Below are 6226 nucleotides of genomic sequence, written 5' to 3'. Positions count from 1 at the left end.
GGCAGACCCATTTCTTTCTTGCCGTATTAGTTTGTGAGGGCCGCCATAACAAGGTACCATAGACTGGGTGGCTTGAAAACAAAAATTATTTTCTTGGGGTTCTGGAGGCTAGAAGTCTGGGATGGAAGTGTTGGCAGGACTGGTTTCTTCTGTGGCCTCTCTCCTTGGCTAGTGATGGCCATTTTCTCACTGTCTTCCTATGGTCTTCTCTCTGTATGTGTCTCTGCCCTAATCTCCCCCTCTTATATGGATACCAGTCATATTGCATTAGGGCCCACCGTAATGATCTTGTTTTAACTTAATTGCCTCTTTCAGAATCCTATCTCCAAATACAGTCACATTCAGAAGTACTGGTGGTTAGAACTTCAGCATATGAATTTGGGGGCACACAGTTCAGCTCATAACACCCTCAGGGGGTTTACATTCTAATGTGTGTTGGGTTTGAGGGGCAAAAAATGACTATACCAATAAACAAACTTTAGATAATTTTAGGTAATGATAAGTATTGTGAAGAAAATAGAAACCAGATAACAGCATAGAAATTGACCATTCATCATTATATATCTGTATATTATAGCAAATATGTAAATACTTGTTTTTTTCAGCAAATGTTGTTGGAAGACCTTTTCTGAGCCAGGATTTGGGTTTGTTGCTGGGGATCAAAAGTTCCCTCAGACATGATCCTTGCCCTTAAGCGGTTCACAGTGTAGTAGCAGAAACCTATGTGCACACAAGAAAACATAGGAGGAGACCGCATAGTGGGAGCTTAGTGGTTCATCACTAACGCTCGAGCTGTTTCAGCTGGGCGAGAAGGGGTGGTGGTGGTGGTGGGATACTCACTGGCATCATGTGGGAATGTCAGGGTCTTTGGGCTCTACCCAATGGGGAAAATCCATTTCCATCTTGGGTCCCAGGGATACATTTCTTTTGCCACCAAAGGGAGTAGAATAAAACATTCTCTGATGATGGCAATCCAGGCTCAAGGTGGGGTGTCCTGACTCTTCTCTGCACCCGAGGCCAGGTAGACATAGGAGGCCAGGTCAGGGAGGACTGGCCAAGTGCCAGCTGGGTTAATTCATCATTAGCCATAGGCATTTACTCTGGGCACCATGGTGGATAAAGGCTTGTGTTTATAGTGAACCTTGAACAAGCTCTGAAGCAGAGACTGAAAACACAGGTACCCTAGGAAGTGGCTGTGTCAGCCCAGATCACTAGACAAGAGCAGTAAGGGGAACTTAAGTTCTCCTAAGGAGAATTGCAGAAAGCAGGTGGTACAAGGGGAGGAGGCCATGGGGGTCAAACCGAGCCTGGGGAGGATTCCCTAAGGAGGAGGAGCAAAGCCTCCATCAGTTGTTCAGGCTGGTGACACACCAAGTTTAATGTGCCTCAGAATCTCTTGGAGATGATGGAGCCGCACTCGGCAGCATTCAGTAGGGGGTGTCTGCGTGGGACCCAGGAACCATCATTTTGAACAAGCTGCCCACCCCCCCATGTTTAGGATGTAGGTAGGTGGATTGCTGACCACACTATGAGGAATTCTGAATTATTAAATACAAAAAGGACTTAAATTAACTGTATGATAAATTGTATATAGTGTTCTATGAGTAATTTAGTCTTTCTCACTTTAGTCTTTTAGGACACAAAAGTCCCTAGTTAAAGCAGCTGTGCAAATTTTGTGATATATAAATATGTGCCCATACCAGGTAGACCTTGCCTGACAATCTCAGTTCCTATTCTCCTGCCTGGAGTGGGCAAAATCAGATTTAAGTTCCCGTTCAGACTGCTGACTTGTGGGGTGCCCGAGGAGCAGCCCAGGGGTGACATGACCACGTTGCTCAAGTTCCCAAAACAACTGGAAGAGAGAGGGAGGAGACCGTGTATGTTGTTTCAATATGATTGCTCATAACATTTATTGAGTGCACGCTATGTGCCAGACACTTGACTTCCCCCAGAAGCAGACACTCCTGAGATGAAAACTTGTAAGGCAAGCAGTTTAATTGGGTAATTATCCTAAGAAACACCCACAGGGAAGTGAACAGGAAAGGGAAGGAAACCAGTAAGGAGTTACTGTGGACAGCTGGAGCCATCTCACTGGGGTCCTCTGGGGTAGGGGGACCAACTAACCCACTTTACCTGGGGTCAGGAGGTTTGCTGAGGTGAGGGGCTTTCAGTGCAAAATCCAGGGAAGTCCCAGGTAAATCCAGATGCATTGGTCACCCAGTCGGGGAGTCAGCATATCCCACATGCCTAAGTTATCCGGACTGAGGGTGAGGAAGCTGAACTATTCTTTATCTGCCAACTCACCATCTGATTGGTCAGGGATGATGCAGTTTCTAGATTCCCAACCTAGAAAGGCAGTTTTTCCTTTACAGCTCCTGAGAAGTCCCGAGAGCTGAGTAAACCAGCCTGCTGACTGGTGCAGACACAAGAGTGGTTCTCACATTGCATCACTGCCCACCTTTGCTTGCCTTGCTTCGCTTTTTCTTCACTCTCGCTGTCTGGGCTTCACTTCCCAAGTAAAGCAACAACACTGTACGTAATCCTTGCCTCAGGCTCTGCTTTCTAGAGAAGTTGGTTTAATTTGGCTGAATTATGGGAGACCTGAGTTCAAGTCTCAGTTACTTGGCTGACTTGCTCCGTCACTTTGGATAGTTAATTTTTCTCTTCTGGACCTCAGTTTTCCTACCTCCAAATGAGGAGTTGGAACTATATGATCTCTGAGGTCCTTCCCAGTCCTCATGTTCTCTGATCTTATAAGATTCCCCTAAAAGAGCCTTGTGAGTTCCCTGCTAAGCACTAAGCTGCAAACTCATTTCAACTCAGTCATATTTTTTCCCCATCACTGTTAATGCATCTTGGTTTCCTGGGCAATTTTTATTTAAAAGAAAAAAGGAGAGCAGGAGAGAGCAAGTTTGGAAACTCATAGCCCCTATGCCCCAAGGAGATTTTCCTAAAACAATCTCTCTCTCTCTCTCTCTCTTTTTTTTTTTTTTTGGTGGGGGCAGGGGGAGACTTACTTTGCAAGGAAATTCAGTCATTCTAAAATGGCCTTTGAAACCAAAGACTATGGAAAAGTTGAAGGAAAAGCACAAAGTGATTGGGGATAAATAGTTCCATATGAGTTACTGGATATAATATTCCTCCTTGTACTACTCAGTGCTGGGTGAAAGCAGACACTGCATGCTTGGTGTGTGCTAACAGATGTGTGTTTAGGTTTAATGGGATTTTAGAAGGGTCAAGAATTCCCCCAAAGAGTACTTGCGCCACTCTGCTCCTGAGGGTCACGAGAAGCCACTCAAAATCTCACCTCCTTTTTGTTGCCACGCCTTAAAGGTTTTATTCACTTCTTTCTATGGTAAGCAATTTGGAAAAGTCAGAGGGTGGACAATAATAATGATAATAATAAGTAATAATATTAATAATAATATAATCAGTACTCTTTATCGAATGTGTTGTGCATTTACTCATTTGGGTTTCACAAAGTGAGAAGTTCAGTAACTTGTCCAAAGTCACATGGTGGTGGAGGGGAAAGTGAACTTGGATCTGTTAGGCCCCAAAGTCTGTGCTGTGGTCACCTGTGAAATGTGAAGTGGGGCTGTGAATTGGGCAGTGGATTGGACCAGAGCCTTTTAGGTAGCTTCCAATTTGATGTTTGCTTCTTTGGGTAGTAGAGAATTAAACAGCGATTACGGGCCAGGCCTTGTGGTTGCAAAGAGGAATCAAATATATCTCTGGACTTCTGGGAGCTGACACTCTAATAAGGAAGATAAGGTTTGTCACAGATGGGTCATTTATATTTTAGACACAGATAATCACCATCCAGCAGACAGGGGTGAATGAAAGGCCAGGGACAATTACAAGGAATACTGAGAGGCATCATGCTGCATTGGCAAGAGATCATGGTTAGAAATCTGGTTCTACTATTTCCTAGCTGTGTGACCTCTAGCAAGTTACTTAACCTCTCTGGGCCTCAGGCTCAAAGTTATATCGTTTGAACAGGACTTTGAAGTTTGTGCAAGATTTGAGCATATGGAAATATAAAGGAAAGAAACACATTAAAATTAATAGAATTGTAAGATTATGAGTGATTTCTTTAAACATTTTTTTTCTATGTAGGGGGACAAAAAACACAAAAACAACGGCAAGTATTTATGAATTCTAGGGTTGGCAGCAGAATTGATTTTATTTTTGGAGGGAGGTTTCTTTATTGTTTAGGAGGAACATTGAAATAGGCTTTTGATTTTGGAGGAGCATGGCCAGAAGCTAGTCTGGAAGGAGAGCTTGAAGCAAAGGGAGTGGGTGGTAAATTGTTCTGCATTATCAGCTAGAAGGTGCCGTTTTCCTGGGTACAGGGCACATCATGATGGTGCTGTAGTAGAGAGTGACTATTGTTTGAGAAATCAAACAATTTCCTTTCCTATTGGGCACAAGTTGTCCTGTGTTTCCCAGCCTTTTTTGCAATGAGACACGGCCACATGTTCCATCTAATAGAATAAGGGTGGAAGTTTCACATGCCACTTGCAGGACTGGCCACAAAAATCTTCCTCACATGATTCCTTCTCTTGCCCTGTCTGCAGACTGGATGTTGATGCCCAGGGCGAACTGGCAACCACACAGAGAAGATGGCAGATCCTCTGAGCCTGAGTCCCTGAATGACTCTGTGGTGCATAGCTCCATGGGCCCCTGCCCTCTCCCTGACTGGACTTTGTAAGGGTAGATGGAAGTATTCTTTTAAGCCTGTGGAATGTCAGAGTTTTGCTCTAAAAGTAGATAGTGTTATCTCAACTAGTATAATAACATATTTTGGGCATCTCCAGCAGTGCCCAGAGGGAGAGGATTGGGGCTCTGGAACCCAGAGAAGAGGAGGTGAGAGGGAGTTCTCTATTATGAAGTTAGCCCAGACAGAGCAAAATGATGCCCTGCTTTGGCTGAGGATGGAGGTCCCTTATGTTGGCTAAGGATGTTGGTCTTTGGAATCAGCGTCAACTGGGATTCATTTTTCCATTTCACTTTCCTGTTTTGTAGTGCCCTTGTAGTCCCCTCAGGACTTGAGTAGAGTTGGTCAAACACTAAGTTCTAGTGTCACCTGTGCTTTCGGGAATTAAGAGAAGATCAACGTCTAGGTGTGGGAAGACCAGGGAAGATGCAATGTCAGCTTGGGAAAGCTTGAATGGGCAGAATTGAATGGTAGAGAAGTTTGGAGCAGAGGTCTGGAGAGAGAGGTGGCTACCAAGAGAGGAAAAGCTATCCTGGATCCTCAGAAGTACCTGGTGGTGATGTGGGTGGAGTTTGCTTTTGCCCCTACAGTTACTCAAGTTGAGGCTTTCACTGTGTTATGGCTGCTTGATTCTGAAGGGGCTCTTTAGGTATCTCTTCACTGAGGAACTCTGGGATACTTGAGCTGCTTGTATTTTTAAAGTTTTCTTCAATGATTATTATTTTTTATAAAGGGGAAAAAAAACATGCTGAAAGAACATAAAAGAAAGCGATGAAAATGAAAGGATCTAGCATCCAGCATTGGGTCTAACAGTATGTGCTCAGTCAGTGGTGGCCTCCTCTATTCTAATGTTCATCATCAATTTATTATTTTTTATTTTTTGAAGTATAGTTGATTTACAATATTGTATTAGTTTCTGGTGTACAACAAAATGATTCATATATATATATATATATATATATATATATATACACATTCTTTTTCATCTTCTTTTCCATTATGGTCTATCACAGGATATTGAATATACTTCCCTGTGCTATACAGTAGGACCTTGTTGTTTATCCATTCTATATATAATAGTTTGCATCTGCTAACCCCAAACTCCCAATCCATTCCTCTCCCACCCCCCTCCCTCTTGGCAACCGCAAGTCTCTTCTCTAAAAATGGAACATTTCATGAATTTGTGCGTTATCCTTGTGCAGGGGCCGTTCTAATCTTCTCTGTATCGTTCCAGTTTTAGTATGTGTGCTGCCGAAGCGGGCACCGTCATCAGTTAAATCATAACTTCTTGGAAGGAGGAACCTGGCACTATTTTACTTGATTATTGTTGTCCATTGATCATCAGATACATTCTGATTTTAGAAACATTGACATGTGAAAAAGTGTGCCTCTGGGACTTAAGAAAGTAACCCAGGATAGTGATCTGCTTCCTGGTGTTATAGCCACTAATTCTCCTGGGGTGGAGAAGGTTTCCCCGATGGTTGCTCTGAAATAGTTGATGTAATAAAA

At 43.4% G+C, this 6226-nt stretch overlaps 1 non-coding gene across 1 annotated transcript; it reads right to left on the bottom strand.

The window, feature by feature from the left end:
- Nucleotides 1–5874: 5874 nt before the first annotated feature.
- LOC117202888 (U6 spliceosomal RNA) lies at nt 5875–5981 on the bottom strand. Its single transcript, XR_004485398.1, has one exon. It is a non-coding gene; the product is annotated as a U6 spliceosomal RNA (small nuclear RNA).
- Between the last annotated feature and the right edge of the window lie 245 nt (nt 5982–6226).

The sequence above is a fragment of the Orcinus orca genome, chromosome 1 (assembly GCF_937001465.1).
Source record: "Orcinus orca chromosome 1, mOrcOrc1.1, whole genome shotgun sequence".
Lineage (NCBI taxonomy): Eukaryota > Metazoa > Chordata > Mammalia > Artiodactyla > Delphinidae > Orcinus > Orcinus orca.
This window is presented reverse-complemented; position numbering and strand designations above follow the sequence as displayed.